The 19908-nt window shown below is 28.0% G+C and overlaps 1 long non-coding RNA gene across 9 annotated transcripts in view; it reads left to right on the forward strand.

Moving 5' to 3' along the window:
* Nucleotides 1–19908, forward strand: part of LOC147812630 (uncharacterized) — a 69976-nt gene that overhangs the window by 26020 nt on the left and 24048 nt on the right. For 6 of the 9 annotated variants that reach the window (XR_015433509.1, XR_015433505.1, XR_015433501.1 and 3 more), the window contains one exon: nt 9031–9119. This is a non-coding gene — a long non-coding RNA (uncharacterized LOC147812630). Of the gene's footprint in view, nt 1–9030; nt 9120–15985; nt 16099–19908 lie in introns of all 9 variants that reach the window. The other 3 variants (XR_015433508.1, XR_015433504.1, XR_015433506.1) reach the window with 1 other exon arrangement.

A 19908-nucleotide genomic window follows, 5' to 3' on the forward strand; every position in this document is an offset into this window, starting at 1 on the left:
CTAAAGTTTCAACTGTTTTTATTTATTAGAAGCTGAGAAAAATTAAAATTAATTATTTTTAAAAAAATAATTTGGTGACAATAAAGAAATAACTAATTGGGGCGATTAATATTAAAATGTGATAAACTTGCGAGGAACTTGACTTTGCGCGCGTAGCGTAAAATTTCATTCATATTTTTTTCCCTATTAATCGTTTGCTAATCTTTTTATTTTAATTTCTTTCAAACCATAAGATATAATGTTTCTTTTTTATTCGTTTAATAATTTATTTACAATTTAGTAAAGAAATTTGAATGAAGCATTTTGAATAAAAAACACTTTATTCAACGAATGCCTAGGTTTATAAAAGCGTGCATCTGATAGAATATGATTTTACATCAGATTGTGTTTATTTAATGTGATTATTTTTTATTTTTTGATTTTGTTTTTCAAACACTGATACAATTTCAATAATATACATACGTATGCATAGATTTGGAATAATATATTTATCAATTTCTTGAATATATATTTCATAAATACTAATAAAAATACACAGTCAACATTTTTAAGCATCTCTCACATCACAAATCTCTCAACATCTTGTAGGGTAAACTAACCAATGAAGGAACATTTAAGCTTAGCTTGCCTTTAAAAAAAATCATGAACATTTCAAAATTTATAATTTTAGCTAAATGATGTTGTCGACATATTTGTTATTAAATGAGAATTAGGTAAAAAAAAAATTAGATAACTTACATAATATTGTTTTAAGCTTTTGGTGGTTTAAATAATAAGTAGTAAGATAACCAAGTGAAGGAACAGTTCTTACCAGTGAATAAACACTAAATTTTCCTGTGAATGAACACTTAATTTTGAGAATGTTTGATGCTCGTTAGGAATTCATAGGCCACACAAATGTCTAAAAACAAGATTTTACAAGATTTTAGATTTTATTTGGAATTACAACATATAACCACAGTTAACGTGGAAAATGTTACTTTTTTTTCAGTCATGGAATGGAAAGTAAAATATGTTTGAATACATAATTTAAAAAAAAAATATTTCATTTTTTTTTCTCACAGTTTAATAGTCTATTCTAAATTATGAATGTTTATTTTTTTGTTTACTCTTTTCCCCATATTTTTTGAAGCTTTTTTTAAAATCTTTTTAAGTATTTTTTTTCTCTTTGTCATACTTTCTGCTTTAACTTTTTTTCAGCTCTTTCAATCTCTTTAAATTTTCATTCTTTTTCTGAAGATAATGCAAAAAAGTAATTTATTTCTTTTTCTTTTGATTTAACCTTCCTCTTTTTTCCAAATTTTTGGCTAATGTAAATGTATCTTCGAAATTTCTTTTGATTTTTCAGTACCATTTCTAGAATTCCTCACTGGATAATAAATGAGAAAAAGGAGTTTCGAAGTTTGAGTAAAATCTATCTCTCATTGACTTATATCTAGTAGGTCTTCAGCAGTACTTACCATTTACTTATGGAACCAATTGTTTTTGCAACTAACAATGCCTTAAGAGGACTTATCTCAAAATCAGTTTTTAAGATACTTTCATTATCAATGCTAGTTGTATCAGCTTCAGTGCCAAAATTTGATTAACCAAATGTTCTTTTTGAAATAAATTCTTCCATATAGAGAAAAGCACAGGCTATTGGATATTTGGGAGATTAAACTTTTCTGTCAATGTTCTTTTAAAAATTTGCAACAGAACTTGTGAGATTTCCTTCTCAAGCTCCTGAAGAAATAATGCATCGTTACTCTCGAAGCACGTGTTTTGTTGATAAGCTGTATTGCTCATTAAATCTTGGTGTCTGTTTTGCATGCATTTGTTAAAGTCAAAGTTTTCTACATCGAATGGAAAAATATCGCATTTCATAAAAGCATTTTAACTTCATCAGTTGATGCCTCAAAATCTTATGTAAAAATGGATGTAAAACTTTCTCGACATATTGTTTTACAATTCTTTTATTTTCAAGATCTAACGGGAGATTTCCATGAATTAGGTAAAAAACTAAACCAGAAAATTTGTTTTGATGAACGAAACTTGCTCAGTTTCAAATTGATATGAGATTTATACCTAGGGAATAGGGAATTTAATAGCATTTTTAATTACCCATGGGTAGTAACCAGGCCCGGACTGGGATCTAAAATCGGCCCGGGCATTTTGGAGATATCGGCCCTCTACTTCAGATAAACACCGTGTGCGCGAAGCGTACGTGGCTCCTAATGTATCATTTTTAGGCATTTTTTACTTATAAATTCTCATGAACGTAAGTTAATTTATCGAAGTAAGAAAGTAGATTAAAATTGCTTAATAATCCTTTATAGAATATATTTCAGTTTAAAATACATGGTTCTTATGAGGAAACATAGGTTGATAAAATCAAAAAGGTGAAAGATGAAGTTGTTGTTGTTGTTAATTTACGTCGCACTAGAGCTGCACGTTGGGCATGCCATCACAATTTTGATCCTCTGCGAAGGAGATGGTGAAAGATGAAGAGTAAATAAAAATATTTATTATACTGCACATACATGAATGATTTATCTAAACATTTTTTTAAAAATAGATTTAATGCTTCTTCAAAAGTCATTAAATTAAATTTTAATTTAATGACTTTTGAAGAAGCTCACTATTTTCTGCCACTTTATCGATTTTGTCGTTGCTATCTAATTTCATTAATAGATCGTTTTCTATTGCCATTACCATGAGAGCATTCAAATTATCCGAAGATAAAGTACTCCTCATTCGATTTTTAATTACTTTTAATGTGGAGAATGATCTTTCCCAAGCCACCTGACTTATTGACAATGCTAGTAAAAAATTTAATGCTGGACCAATTAAATTGTTAGAATTGGTCAATAATTTGAATATCTGTAATATCTTGTAGCAACAAATAACACAATTTTTGCACGCACTGCGTGTTTCACATTTTAGACTTACTTCTTCTTGTGTTTCCAAAGTAAAGTCGTTATTATCTTCATTTGAATGATCTTCTCTTATTATTTTACAATCTTCTAGGTCTGAATTTTTCAGTTTTTCCCAATGTAAAGCGAAATTTTTTAGTTCAATCCGCAAATTTTCACCTATAGCTGTTTCATCAAATTTTAGCAAGACTTTGCTTAACTCATTTAGTTCGCCAGATTGAAGCTTGTTAAGACGTATTTTAGTAACATTAATGTTTCGGATCTAGATAGGAAATATCAGCGTACAATTTTCCATTTGCGGGAAACCGGCGTTCCATTGACGCTACAACTGTGCTGAAAATAATGTTATGGACGTTTATCTTAAATGCAGTGGTTTCATCATCAAAAACTGTTTCATTCGACGCTATCTCAACCGGCATGAATTTTCTTTTCTTCACTCTTTTTTGTGGAAACTTTGTTTGAATTTCTATTTCAGTTTCAGTTTTTTCAAATTCCTTATTTAGGCGAATAATAAAATCATCTGTAACTTTTTGTACACCTTCAAAATCTCTCACTATTTTTTTTAGTTCTGAACACGTTTGTGATACCATTCCAAAAGCTTTTAAGATGTCTAAACCAGAGGTTTGCAAATATTGGGAGAGCGGTGTAGTTAATTCAAATATTCTTGAGAATATTTTGGCGGTAATTACTGTTTCATATTTGCAAAATGATTCTAAAAATATTTTTGCCTTTGCACGGATATATGGCTTGAAATTTGAATTTTGTTGTATAGTCTCCAAACTTGTAATCAATGTGACATATAACGGCTTTACAGTTGAATCTGAGTTTGAAAAGGACAGACATTTATCTTTAGCAGTTTATAAGATTAAGAGCCCATTAAGAATAGCTGTTTCATAAAAATTCTTTAATTTTCCAATCAAAATATGAAAAAACATTGCATGAATAAATGCAATATGTATTAGACAATTTGCTATACAAACAAATATCAACTTTATTACGATTTTTACTAGAAGACAATGAAGTGTATAGTGTATTCAAATATTATTCAAATAGATATGCTATTGAATTCTGAGGTTGAACCAGTTTTTACTTTTAATGTTTTAGTACGGTATAAATTCGACAATAGGCCCCCATAACCCCTTCGTCCTTATAGACCCCCTTTAAAAGTCCTTCGACCGGTTGGGGGTCGATAACGATCCTTAGGAAACCCCTGGAACTTAATACCTATACAATATAGAAATACAAATTAAAAATAGGTACTTACCAAATAGAATTTAAAAAACACACAAAAAGAAATAATACATTACATTAAAAGTCTAGTGAAGAGTCACACACTGTAGAAAATTCTACTGGATAAAATAAAAGTTCACGTTTGTGCAATACTGGAAATAATAAAGAAAGAGAATCTTACACAACACTAAAGACTCACAGTCGGACATTTATTTATTTATTTGATTTTATCATGTGTCAACAACGACATCTAACAGTATCTCCAGGAACTAATTTAATATTAAGTTATAAAATACAGGTGATTCAGACCATGCGTGCCACCCATGTTTTTCGAGAATGGAGCGAATAATAGATTTGAAATAAAAAATCTTATATCTAAATCTACCCCAAGGGATTCAAAAGTGATATTGTTAATTCCCGCAAGTAGCCTGAATTACCAGAATTTGAACACAACTTTGATTTTTAAAATGGAAACCTATATCTTATTTGGCATCATTGGAGAGAGTTTTTGAAAATAAGTAACTTTTACTTAAAATATTTTTTAATATCTCTTACTATTTTCAAGATAATAGATAAGAAAAAATACATATTAAATAGATTTTGACACATTCACTAAAAAAAAATTTTTTTTTTTTGCCATAATGTCTTATACCTTCATTGAAACAAACACATTTGTGCTTTTGTTCCCATGTTTTATAAAAATTGAAGCGATTTTGATAATTTAAGTTAATTATTTTTGGTAAGTTGAAATAAATAATCAGAATTTTTTCGTATCTATTATCTTGAGAACGGCAAGAGATATAAAAAAAATTTCAAGTAGAAGTTACTTTTTTTCGAAAACCCTCTCCAGTGATGCCAAATAAGATATAGGTTTCCATTTAAAAAATCAAAATTGTGTTCAAATTCCGGTACTTCCGGGAATTAGCAATATCACTATTGAATTCCTTGGGGTCGATTTAGTTGTTAGATTTTTTATTTCAAATCGATTATTTGCTCCATTCTTGAAAAAAATGGGTGGCACGCATGATCTGAATCACCCTGTACATTAAAACAATATTATTACTACATGTATCATAAATATGTTATTTAATATTATTATTATTTGCGCAATATTATTTGAAATTCATGCAATGTATATAAAAAAAATTTGCGCTGCTGGTTCGGCCCAACCGGCCCTCAGGTCAGACCGGCCCACCGGGCATTTGCCCGGTCTGCCTACTGGCCAGTCCGGGCCTGGTAGTAACTCTTGCAATATATTTGTAAAATGTTGCTGCAGTCATCGTTTTATTTCATGAATTGCTTTTTCCAATGAAATATTTAGCAGGGACTGATTCTGTAATATCTCAAAGAATTCTTCAGTAATTCTTTTATTCTTTTGAATTCTTTTCTGAAGTTATTCAAGCCTGACAAGTCTTGAGAATGGGTGATTATATTTGAACTCTCAAAACATGTCGACTTTTACTTCCCTCTTCATATTCTAATGCACATTCGTAAGGTTTTCTATAATCTACGATATTTCTTTTTTCTATAACTCAAAGAATTGCTGAATGCTTAGTGACATTTTAAAAACATTGAAATATGTTATGTTTAAGAATAAGATATTGAAATATACGATAAAAGCCAGTTGAGTTTTTATCGTCAATTATACTGTTTTACATTTGGATCTTGATCATTATTTTGATAAGGATTTTACACTCGTTAAAGTAAACATATGCATTTTAATATTTTAACAGGATTCATGTGGTCTTTAAAAACGTAAGAGCATCAATATTGTAAAAGTTATATTTAACTTAAAAATTAAAATTTTGAGACCAGATACTTTGAGTTAATGAAATTAAATATTTTAACTTTTAAGTTTTTGTGCCCCCATTTCAGTATCTTAAGGATCTTACGAGCTCTGTTTAAAAAGAGAGTATCAGATATATACAGGGTGATTCTAAAAAGATGGGCAAAATTTATTAAGTGATAGTACACACCCAAGCAAATAATTTTCATCAAAGGATGCATGGGCGAAAACAAAACGCAAAACCGCTAAAGGGCGTCAAAGTTCATGTTCTTATATGAGGCAAAAACACACAAAGAACGATGAAATTAAGTTATAAAAGCAAATTTAATGGCATGTGATTACAATAAATGTTCAAAACAGTGGCCGGCAGTGACTATGCATGCAGTACAACAGCGAAGAAGAGATAGGTGAACATTCTGAAACACACCAGGCATATCACGAACTTTCCCTGCAGCAGCCGAAAGCTTAGCGACAAGTTCTTCTGCAGTTTCAATGGGAGTCTTCTACATAAGACGTTTGCATCAAACAACTTTCCAAATGCGCCAGCACCTTTGCGTTTTGTTTTCGACCATGCATTCTTTGATAAAAATTGTTTGCTTGGGTGTGTACTATCACTTCCTAAAATTTTGCCCATCTTTTTAGAATCACCCTGTATAAGAAAACGAAAATAATCATAGTAGCAGTATTTGGTGGTAAATGTAGCTTATCGTAATTGAAGAATATGCTGTGTGACATTTTATGGTGAATTTACGAACGTAAGTTTCGGAATGTATCGAAACATGAGGATGCTATTTGCTAATCATCTTTATCCAAAGAAAACCATGTAACCTAAATATCTAGCAGAATGAAGCGATTTTTTTAAACAATGAATCTTACAATATGCAACATTATTTCAATATCTTTTTCTTAAACATAACATATTTCAATGTTTTTAAAATGCCACTTAACATTCAGCAATTCCTTGAGTTATAGAAAAAAGAAATATCGTAAATTATTGAAAACCTTGTTAATGTGCATTAGAATTACTATACAATCTACATTTAATTTTCAAGCACTTTTTTCCTTCAAACGTTCTTGCCTCGAAGACTCTATTAAAGCTGTAAAAATGATTATCCCTAAAATATTGTATATAGCTATAATAAGTTATGTTAATTTGATTTTAGTATGAGATCCTCGAATAAATATAGCAAAAGCAGCATAATCTAAATAATATCAGATAAAAAGTTCATGTATTTAAATTCTAAAAACTTAGAAAATCATAAATAATTTATAAATCAATTCAAATTTTCTTTTCAAATAGGATTAAAAAATTATTTTTTTTTGCATTTTGGACAGAAATCAGCTTAAAAATTGTCTATTGCCTAAAAACTACGAGATATTTACTATTAACAACTAATTAAACCTCTCCGAGCAATCACGAAACATTATTTCATTTTTTTTACAGTCAGGAATTGGTTGCCTAGCAATCTAGTAAAATTAAGCATTCCTCTTTTGAATTAGTCAATGGGTTATCTTAAAATAATCATTTGCGCAGGCGACTTTTTTTGGCGGTTTTCTGGACTATCGCCAAATATATAAACCTTTATTGCGACCCAATTTACCACCCAATTTTTTTAAAATTTTGTCTACCCCCCTAATTTACATGTCTAGATTCCAAATATGTAAAAAAAAATATACATATGTTTATTCAGAGAAAGTGCATTTTTGTGTCCGATTTCGCAACTTAATTAATAGTTAGCACTAATTAATTAGCATATTTGAGGTCACCCCCAGAAACCATTAAGATTGACACTTAGTTCGTGAAAATCTGATCATTAGAACAAAAGTTATTCAGGGTGATTCTTCTTTTTTTTTGCGGACTGTACACTTCCATGCAATTGTAAAGTTAGACTGAATATTTTTGTTTAAATTTGTAAAAGAGGGTTTTTAAGGTGCAAAAGAAACTTTTATATTTTCTCTTTTATAGCATATTTTATTTTCCTTATTTCAAAAGAGGTGCCAATAAGTTTAAAATTATACATTTTTGCCTATTTTGATATTGCCTTTTGCTCTGTATATTTTCAATTAACCAGTATTAAGCTTAAACAAATACAACATGTGTTCATGCTACTAGTGTAGACAAATGGTGGTATGGGTAGTGTGGACAATGACTCTGTTCAACTTCCATTGGAATAAATGTTTATTGGTTAAATATATAATTCATTTGATATTGGTTAAATATATAATTCATTTGATATTGATTAAATATATAATTCATTCATTTCCTAAATCAAAATGATTTTGCAAAATAATATACCTTTACAATTAATGATTTCAATATTTAGCACAAAACCTTTAGATTAATTCATCCCTTAAAAGTTTTAAGAAAATTTAAAGGTGGTGTTTTATCAGGTTTGATAAAAGAATACCATTCAATATAGATAAATTAAAGAATTTTTGCCATACGTTAAATTAAAACAATGGTTTTCATTACCCCAGTGAGGGAAATATCACTAAACCATGTGCACCTCGTGTTATCCATTCAAACCATTACATCATCAATTTAAAATTATGGTTATTAAAACTGATTCAATTTTAAGTTGATTCAGTGCTATCAAATAAATCGAATTAAATAGTAATTTTTAATGTATTGATTTTGTTTAAAATGTCTTTTTTAGTTAAGTGAAATGCCCTCCAATAAGGCTTAGATTGTAATTGATTTCATTTTTGCTTTAGATATACCATTCTGAGTTATGATAAATGACTACTTAATAAATTATCAAATTTGTAGCTAGCACCTTAACTTGTCCACATTAGTCCGGTTTAGTAAAGATAGCGAGGGGGGAAATTACTACAGAAAACGTAAACAACTTTGTAATTCTAGATATAAACCAGAATACAGGTTCAGATTATTATTGAAAAAAATTCTTGACTAGTTAAAAAGTATATTTAATAAGATTTTTAGACAAATTTGTAAGAAATGTATCTCTCCAAAACTAACCACCAGAAGGGTGTATGTTAACACACATAACCAAACCTTCACCTCCTATAAAATATTTCACCTTAAAAAGTTCATTAATAATGTTTGAATTGTAAACTAAAATTTTTTTATGTTTTCAGCATAATTTGGACACTCCTCTGATACTCCTTCTGGCGTTCTCTTCCCTTTTTATGATCATGATACTTAAAAGGTGTATCTTGCTGGAAAGGTCAAATATTTGCTTGATTTTCTTTCTTTTAAAGTCTTAAACAAAATAATGCTTTTTAATGAATAATATGCTATTTTTATAACTATTAAGAGTTTGGAACATCTCAGGGTCCTTAGTTGTCCTGATATTTTTGATCATATATTGTCCTGATTTTTATCTACTTTGTCATGATATTCCTGATTTTTGTGTGTTCAGAACATTCCATTTTCTACAAATACAAATCATGTTTATAATTACTGAACTGCCCATAAGAGAGTTTGAATTTTCTATTATTTTGGGAATGGTTAAATTATTTTGAAAAAATTGAATTTTCAATCCAACATCTTTCAAAACGCACACTATTCGATGGTTCAAATTTATGAACCACTAACTTATATACACTATTAAGTCATACAACCTTACTTGCAGGATACTTTGTTTCAAATTATTTAGGAATGCAGTCACTTTTAAAAAAGATACTCAATAAATCTTATGTAGTATCAAATTTTTATGGTAAATAATTCACGGTCCATAAACTTATTTATGCAAATACAATAACAAACATTAAAGTGTTGATTTTTGTAGTTTTAAAAGTTATATTGATTTATCTCTTTCATCTAATTTAAAAAATAATCAATACTTATCATGTCGTAACATTTTCAAATGGGAAATTGAGGTATTATCCACTAAATTACTTTTGTACAAAAGTGTTAAGAAACACATTCACTGCGCTTTTGTTTCAAGATTTGTATCAAGATACCCTACTTTAAACTTATTTGTTTAATATGTTGACTGCCACATCACCCATATTCAGATATCAGCTTAGTTTCTGATCAGACCACGTCACCCATATTGGAGTGACGCTTATTTAACTCCTTGTGAAGGGTATTTGTATGTATTTGAAAAGGTATTTCGCAGGACGTAACAAAACCACCGAATTTTTATAAAAGTAGTACAAAAATGATTTATTAAAGGAAATTATTGTGAGCCTCATAAAAGCTTTCTTCTTCACTTCTATTTGACTCGCTAAGAAATAAGTTTTCCATTTTCTTTTCGAAAGTTTAACTAGTTAGAGTAAAGATTTTAAGTAATATTCCTCATTGATCCAAACTGATTGTGTGAAGTGGCGAGATAGGAAGCAACGGACACAAATAAACAGACATGATACTATGGAAACACACAGAGCGATATATTATTCTCGTGATCTCCAGAGACTCACGTTATTAAAATATCATTGGAAGCAGAATACGCTTTACTCATAGCATGAAGGTGATTTCACTGTAAATGCGTGTCTATGTGTTAAGGAAGTCTTGAACTCTGTTATAAAATTTAATTAAACATTGGTATGAGAAAATGTTAACTGATTGATACTGATTATTTATTTTTTTATTTCAATGTAACAGCACTGTAAAATTGTATATGTATTGATCTCTAAATCTTATGAATTGTTCAGTACTCCATTAATGGAATTATACTGGATACTGTTAAACTATCTGACTAAAAAAAGTTTTGAAACTAAAAATAGTATACTGTGTAATTCTTTTGCTATAAAATTCACTTTTAATGTATTTAAGTTAATCAAAATTTGCTTTTTTTTTTAATAGTTTGGTATATAAATACTTTGCAAAAAAAATGTTCTGAATTTTTTTTCTTTCGCTGTCACAAAGACAGAACAACTGTTAGTTCACCATTTGAGTATTCTTAGTCTGCACTCTTTATGCTAATTATGAAAATGGGACAAAATGTCAATATGAAGAAGAGTCACAGTTAATGGAAATATAAAGCATTTGTAATCTAATTTTTTAATATTTGAAAAATTACTGTAGATTGCATTTTCTAAGTTTGCAGAACTTTGAAAAGAATTTAAGAATTATTCTTTGATTTTTTATAATTTTCTTGTTGGTAGAAAAATCTGGCCAAATTAAAGGCTTTTAAAAAAAAAGTTTAAGATTCTTTTTTTTTTTTTTTTTTTAATATTTAAACTTTTTTTTGTAAAACATTGACACTTCTTTACAGCAAGATAATTTCTCTTTCTCTCTTTATAAATATATAACACACAGTGCTCAAAATAAAAGACAAACCACCATGAATAATTTTTGATTTGATGATTCAGATCTTCACATTCTAGGGGTTAATCTTAATGACTTCAAAAAGGGACTTCAATTATGCTAATTAGTTAGTGCAAATGATATTTTAAATTATGAAATACGACACAAAAATGTACTTTCTCTAAATAAACATATCTTTTTCGATGAATTAAAATTTCTGTCCCCCAAAATTATTGGGGGTTGCTGCAATATGGTCTCAATAGTTTGACAGGAGAACGCTCCAAAGATTTGAACCCCTTAATATTTTACCTTTTTGCTTAATTCACCATATCTGGAGAAAGTTTTAAGTAAAAAAAGGAAAAAATTTGCTCGCAGTTATAAAGTTCGTTTAGCCTTAGATAAGTCCGTGTAAGCGGACTTATAAAATAATAAGTAATAAAAGTAATAAAAATTAATAAATATTTAGGGAATATTTATTAATTTTTATTACTTTATTTAATAATAATCGGAAGAAAAATTTAACATTAAGACATGCAATTTATTACATTGTTTTTAAGAATGTATTTTTGAATTGCAAATTACAACATTTGAGCAAATTTGGTCAAATGGTTCCTGAGAAATCGAATTTTAAAAATACAAAATTTTCAGAGGAGGATTTCTCGGAAACCATTGGACCGATTTCACTCAAACTGCGTAGTTTGGCTTTTAAAATTACATTCTTTAAAATATTGCAAATAACTGTATACCTTACAATTCATAAGTTTCTTGACTATTAAATAAAATAATAAAAAGTAGTAAATACTCGCTAAAATTTATTTTTTGCATGGAATTATCTGTGTCTAAACGGATTTTATAATTGCGTCCAACAATTTTTTTAATTTGCATAACAATTTCTGTTCCTATGGGGAAATATGCAAATAGTAAAATTAACATTAAGGGTTCAAATTTAGACTGCTCTCCTAATCAAACTTTAGTGACCGTATTTCCGAGATAGCGAGAAATATTCCCCTTCATTTAGGGGGTAAATAATTTTAATTCGTCAGAAAAAGGGTGTGTTTGTTCAGAGAAAGTATGTTTATGTGTCTGATTTTGTGACCTAATCTATTATCTGCTCAAATAATTTAGCATATTTGAGGTTACCCACTCAAACCATTGAGTCCTAGAATATGAAGATCTGATCATTAGATAAAAAGTTATTCAGGGTGCTCTGTTTATTGGTTTATGCAATGCACATTAGGTAATTTTCTATGGATTTTGAAATTTTATAGCATTTAAAATTATAACTTTCATGTTTGCTGCACTGGCTTTTATTTATTTTCCTTTGTAAAAGAATTTCCGAAAACACTCTTAATCTTGTTGGGCAAGAGTTTTTAATTGGTAAACAAAAAATTGTCTGAAAAACTTATTTTTAAAAAATATTCTGGAAATCATTCCTTGTTCAGAAAGGTCTTTAGCAGTTAAGAAATAAAAAATCAGACTGACATGTATGCAATTTTACAACAGTAATTATTGAAAAGATCGCTGGTGCCATGCCAGGAAAATGGTTTTTGAAACTTAGCATGCATTTTAATCACATATAATTTTTAAAATCATTCATTCTAAAACGGTAAAAACGTTTAAATTTTTAAGTGTACAAAATCATTTTAAAATGTAATCAATAATGGTATTAACTCAAAGTTTAATAAAATTTGTAATTTATTGTATGATATTAGAGGTCTGTGGCAATCACACTAAATTGTCGCATTGGGTTATAATCATCCACAAGGAATGTTTCAAAATTTTGTAGAAAACGTAACCTGTGAAACATGTCAAACAGAGAGGTGAAAAAAATCTTCAATATCTTCATCAATATTTTCCTCCTTTTTATTTTGCTGTCCTCACTCAAAGTTTTTAACGTTATGAAATCGCCCTCCCCCTAGCCCTTGTTTGGATATGACTTTGATTCTCGTATATATTTCTGAGTTATTGTAAGTCCTCGTATAGTCTTTCACTCCCTTTTTGCTTGAGATAGTAAAAAAAAATTTGGGGGGGGGGGAGTATAGAATGTATGTAAGCAGCTTATAAATAATAATTTTTTATTATAATAATAACAGAATATCTGATTAACAGAAAATTATCTAGATCTGAGCATAGGCAATAAAGAGCTATGATTTTGTTGAAGGAAATTTCTTGAATTTTTCTTAGCTTGATTTAACTCATTTCATGGTTTGATACTAACATGATTTGTTTCAAATATTTTTTTTTTAATCCAGTGTCATACTTCCTTTTAATGTTCAGAAAAATGACCAAATTATTTCTGTTATTTCTAAAAGTAATTCTCTAATATAAAATGCCCATGAAAAACATACCTTAAATGCTCTTAAAATGAAATAAGAAAATAAATAAATCCTTTGTAATTAAATAAAAATTTTAATCTGAGACATGGTTTCTTTCCTGAAATTTCATATAACATACAATTGTATTTAAAAAATTGAAAAAATGAGATGTAATTTGCATTAAACTTTGAAATTAATATGAAGATCTAAAATAACAAAAGACTAAAGAAAGAAAACTTGTTTTGCACCGTCAAACATAGTTCGTAAATCAACTTCCACAAAAGGCTAGATTTAGAGGGTTTCGATTTCTATTTAAATAGACTGTACTTTTATATCAGCTGTAAATTAACTTAAGCTCTTTGAAGTTATTTATAACTGGAATAGTCTACTGGTGTTAAATTCTGTGGAAGGTGTAGAAGTGAGATTAGTACTTTCAAAATTTAAAAAAAAAATACCCTAAAACTAAAATATATATATACATTTGCTCTAAAAAGAAAATTGCTTCCCAAAAACTTATAATATGCCCCATTAATCAGAAGACTTTTTCTAATATTGCATAAGAAGTATCCAAAAATGCAATCATTATTTAAATAAATTTTTGACTGGCTTCCTTCAGTATGGCCTCTGTATCATATCCGAAAGAGATCTGGTTGTTTTGAATGTGAAATATTTTGTTTCTACAAACTGCATGCTGTCAAACCACTCTGTGAAACGATTTCTATGATTGTGCCGAGAAAAATAAGTTGTTAATAAGTCATATTAAGTAAAGTATTTATTTTTATTTATGATACAATACCCTTATAAAATTCATATTAAAGTATATCAGTTTTAAAATTATAAGAAGCTTGAAAATCTAATAACTTTTGTGGATAATATGCTGTATAACGATTGAGGTATTATTGAGAACTTTAACTATCTGGAAATTCAACTTTCTTGGATATAATGAAAAACTTTCTTCCTGAAAAGAATAGTTCTACAGATGTTTATACTAATATTTGAGTAGCCAGGATATTAATTGGGAAGGGCTGATATATTGATATGTTCCTATCTATTACTTTATATTTTATTTTTATCTCTCTAACTAGATCATAATATGATCTGGGGCTAAAAATATTTAAATGAAAGTAAATAGAAAAATTTATTTACAGATTTTAACGAAAGGGCATTTTTTTTCCATGAAATTCACAGATCTAAAAAAAGAAATTTCATAAATCTAAAAATAGATTTTTTCTAAAAAATATGCATATGATGTCTAATTTATTGCATATTATAAAATCAATGAAATTTTGCATGTTTCTTGGCCTTAATTTCACTATAAAATGTTTTTGGGGTTACTGAGGCGTTATCTTAGGGTAGCTTAGGCAGAGTAATCCAGGTCAGAGGGGAGATACTGTATAAAGGTAACTTTGGGAGTTTAGCACAAGGTTGATCACTTTACTAAACCAAATTTCCCCAACTACTTAATAAGGAAAACAGTGAAAAGAAACAAAGGTTACCCACAAGATAGCCAGATCTAAAACAGATGGAGATTCATAGTGTTTGATTATTGTCAGGTGAAGAAAATGAAGGGTTGATGTACGACAGGCTGTAGTGCTTACAAGGTAGAAGTGCTGAAATACCTTTAGTAAAATATCACATCAACTACTATGGATGCTTTTGTTTCTTAAAAGAAAACATTCAATAATTTAAAAAATTGGTACCAAAAAAAATTTCCTCCTCCTAATTTGAATTTACTTCCTCGAAAATTCCTTCCGAACCTTGTTAATGCAAAATTGGCAGGACTATCATAATTATTTATGTTAACCAGTTTCCATCTTATCCGATATCTTATGAAAACAATTTATTATGTACTATTTATACTATGCATATGTACCAAACAAATTAAAATAAGCTTAAAAATTTTAATAACTTTATTTAACTATTTTATTTATTTGCCCATCTGCTATTCCTAACAAACATGGATAATAGAAATATTCCTTAAAATGAATAATTGACACATTATGCACATACTTCTTATCTGTGTTGTGACCTTTCACATAAAGTGATAAACAGCTTGAAAATTTCATGTTAAATACAGTAATAATTGATTGCTGACTCACGGGACCAAACATATATTTCATGTAAAGCAATATTTCACGCTAAGTCATTTCGCATTAATGAGGTTTGACAGTATTTCTTTTTTTTTTCATATGAAAAAACTTTGATATTTTTACCTTTTTCGTTCATGTGGGAAGTGATAAACACAAAGGAATAAAAGATATTGTAATCAACATGTTTGCAACTAACTTCGTAACTACCCTTGGAAATTCTCTTTAAGTTCTACTTTTGAACACAGAATTCCGTTTTTGATTTTAGTTACTATTTTACCCTCTGCCTGACAATGTATTCCTGTCATGATATCTTATTGTAATTGTTGCTTAACTTGATGGTATTTCTTGATTTTGCACACTAAGTAACAAAAATATATTGTAACTAGTTTTATATATTTACTTACATATCATACTCAAAACTTATATTTAATTAGTCTGAACAATTTCAAGAAGATTTGTTCCTGACACTGCTGCATCTACTCCATCACTTACAGCTAGAGAATGGCTGAATGGAAAAAACGAAAATCCTATTCTGATATCTATGAAGGTAAATTAATAGTCATTGTGTGTTTCGTTATAACTCTAGATGTAAAAAAATTATTTAAAATGCATAGCTGCCAGCTTTCATATAAAGATTGGAGAATTCAAAAATTTTGAATTATGCTTATATATAGGTATTTTGTGGGAAAAAATATAAATTGATTTTTCAAAACACAAGAAACATTATTAAACAAATCTATATTTCATCTCTATATTCAATTTCATTGAAGATATTTAGCGATATCACTATTGACAAAAAAATATCTAGATTCATAATTGTAAATATTTTGTAATTTCAAAAATATATTTTCAAAATGTTTCAAAATAATCAGTCACTTTTTCAATGATAATATGATAAAACAAAGAAAACTAATGAACTTTCTGAAACACAATTAATTAACTTTTAAAAAGAAACATCTATGTAAATAGCATGTTAATTTCTCTCTGTGTATTAGTTATGGATTAAAAGTATGTGTAATGAAATATTCTTGCTGCATTTTGTATTTTTTAAGTTTGAAAATTTATACATTATTTAAAAAGTTGTACTATTTAAAAAATATATATATTTTTATCAGAATTATTTATTAATGAGAAAAAAAAGGTATAAACATGATAAGATATGTACTAAAAAATAGTATTATCTAGTAACATATTTTTAAATTAATGAAAGTTATCAAAAAAATTAATTATGTGTATAAGAAACTCATTCAGTTTAGTTTTATCCATACCAATGTTGATACATTTAAAATAATAAGTTAATTGTGTGATTAGTTTAATTGCCTTAGAACCAGTTGTCCTAGAGTTTCTGATTCTAAGTGAGTTTTAATGGTATCAAACTTTTTCAGTTTTACTTTCTAGCCGATAATCTCCATTTCATTCCTGTTAGTAAATTGAAAATTATGTGCATTGTCAGGGGTCTGTTTAGAAGAAATTTGGGTCCGTTAACGAAATATTCACGAAATATTTTTTCATAAAAACCGACCCTTCATAAAATGATTTTTCTTTTAATCAGACCGTTCACAAATTTGTTTATCTACATTATTGTTTTGTTAATTGAATAAACCCTTTCCAGTGGCGAAAACAAGAAAGCCAGATGTAAACGAATTAAGTTTTGTTTTCGGCAGCCGCTTCTTTTATTCATCCGAAATGAATATTCTGAGTTCTGCAGTATAGGCTAAATACCAAATATTTGTATGTTACATCTCTAATTTTGAAGCAGCGATTGCTGTTTATTTTTGAAATTTTAAATTTTTTTAAATTATAATTTTACAGTGCTGAGCATAATCTTGTATCTATTTACAATTTAAAAACTCCTTGAAAAAGTGTTTTGCAATAATTGCACAATACCTATTTGCACGAATTCATAAAAACAGGACCCTGGTTGAAAGAATGTGACCTAGCGCTTATTTCATATTCACAAATTACGAGTCATTTTTTTCACAATTTTACAAAAACCAGACCTTCTACAAAATGTCTGAACAGACCCCTGATTGTATATAATATGAAGTGGACTGTTTCGTTTTGATTATACATTTATTAGATGAAGATTAATAAAATAAATAAACTATATGCATGAAGAAAATTATTGGGGCTGCTGCAATCGCAGTAAACAATGAAAAACAGTTCATGTAACAGTAAACAGTTTATGAGAGAACTTCCCAAAGTTGAAAGATGCTTGATTCTCTCACAGCAATGCAAAGTGTGGTGGGGGGGGCAGTGATGAAGATAAGAGAGGTAATCGTACATTTTTGATACCTAACATATTAAGAGAAAAGTCCCAAAATTCTTAATTAACTGTCTATTTTTTTCTGTAGAATAATCTATTTTAGTCAGTATTGCTCTGCAACACCTCATGTAGACAGCTCTGTGCTATTGATGTCATTATTATAATTATTTTCTTTCTTCAATAACTTTGTTACATTAATAATTGTCTTTTTTTTCCTCCTTTGCTCTACAAATCAAGGCCTTCGCGTTTTCATTTCAATTAATTGTAACCATAACAAGTAAATGAAAAACTTAGAAATAATTTTGTTTCGTTTTTAAATTGAAATTTTTTTTTTAATGCTATGAAATATTATATACTGGGGCTGGTAGTTTTACTATTTACTAAGCATTTTCTTTGTTAATTTATATAATTTCCCCATGTGCAAATCCATTTCGGGTAAATCCATTGCCAAAATTATTTACTAAATAATTTCTTTATTAATTTATAAAATTTTTCCATATGCAAATCCATTTCGGGCAAATCCGAGGGTAAAATTATTTACCAAAAATTTCTTTATTAATTTATACAATTTTTCCATGTGCAAATCCATTTCGGGCAAATCCGTGGCTGAAATTATCTACTAAAATGTTTCTTCTTTGTTAATTTTTCCATGTGCAAATCCATTTTGGGCAAATCCGTGTTAAAATTATGTATTGAAAATTTTTTTCTTTGATAATTTAGATAATTTTTCCATGTGCAAATCCATTTCGGGCAAATCCGTGACTAAAACTATTTGCAAAACAGGCAATTTATGTTTCTCTTTTCTATTTTATGTTTGTTCTTAAATAAACATCTATTTTTTAAAACTATTTATGGTCAACTTTTTTAAATTATCCAATATAATATTACCTCGCGCACATCCTTTTCGGAACCATCCTTGGTAACTAACAAATCAATGCACAGAATAACGAATCACTTCAGCAGTGCAGTAAGAACGGCACTTTAAAACCCTCTAGTTACACTCAATTTGCGCTTTTATTTTCATATTTTGTAATCTGGCAATCATGTTGCGAAAACATTTTAAAATCATTCTTGAAAAATTTCCCGTCCATGTAAGTACATCTTATTTGCTACTCGCTTTATAGTCTATGTTTCATACCGTTTTTTCTTTTTCTTTTATTTTACTTTCTGTTTTTTAGTACATGTTATTTTTACATATTGTGTTCTATTTTATTTGTTGTAATTTTTGTAAAAACATTTTTTGAGTGCTCCTCACGCTATTGTATTAATATATTTTGATTTGGCTATATTGATGCAATATCAGAAAGTATTCTTTTTTGTGGATATAATCGTGTGGGCTGATGAAAAGATTATATCTTTTTTTTTCTGGTTTTTTTAAATAAAATTTCATCTTTTTTTTTTAAACTGTTTGTTATTTTTTTTACTTATTATCCCCCCCTTTTTTTCATATGTCTATTATTTTTCTTTGTTTTATTTTCATTTTGAACTATATATATATATATATATATATATATATATATATATATATATATATATATATATATATATATAAATAATAAAACTTTTTTCAAAATAATTGAATGCTAGACATTTTTAACTCCTTATAAATATATAATTTTTGTACTTTTGAAATCACTAATTGTCACAATAGCAGATTTATATTAATATGTTATACTCGTTAAAGCTTTTACTGTATTCATAATTCCATATTTTAAAAAAAAATTTGTTTCTGATATGGAATTTACTCATAAGTTTGAAAAATATCTACTATAAAGCATAATATTATTCTATTGAAATGTGTTACATCTTTATCAAAATAATTGAATATATACATCCCGCTCTACCTATACATAATAAAAACTGAATTAATAATTTTAGTGATTCAAATAATTTTTGTACAAAATAAATGAATTCTGCATGAGATATACCCATATTTCTAAAGTAACTTAAGTATCTAATATTTCAGATATCTTTTGTGTATTTCTGCATAAATATCGCTCTTGAATATAATAGAAATATTCAACATTGCAGATTCTTTTATGTTTTCTTTTTAATTATTATTTTTTTTATAATATATATTATGTGTATATT

This window comes from Parasteatoda tepidariorum, chromosome 4 (genome assembly GCF_982258835.1).
Source record: "Parasteatoda tepidariorum strain Cologne lab strain chromosome 4, Ptep-v5.0, whole genome shotgun sequence".
Classification (NCBI taxonomy): domain Eukaryota; kingdom Metazoa; phylum Arthropoda; class Arachnida; order Araneae; family Theridiidae; genus Parasteatoda; species Parasteatoda tepidariorum.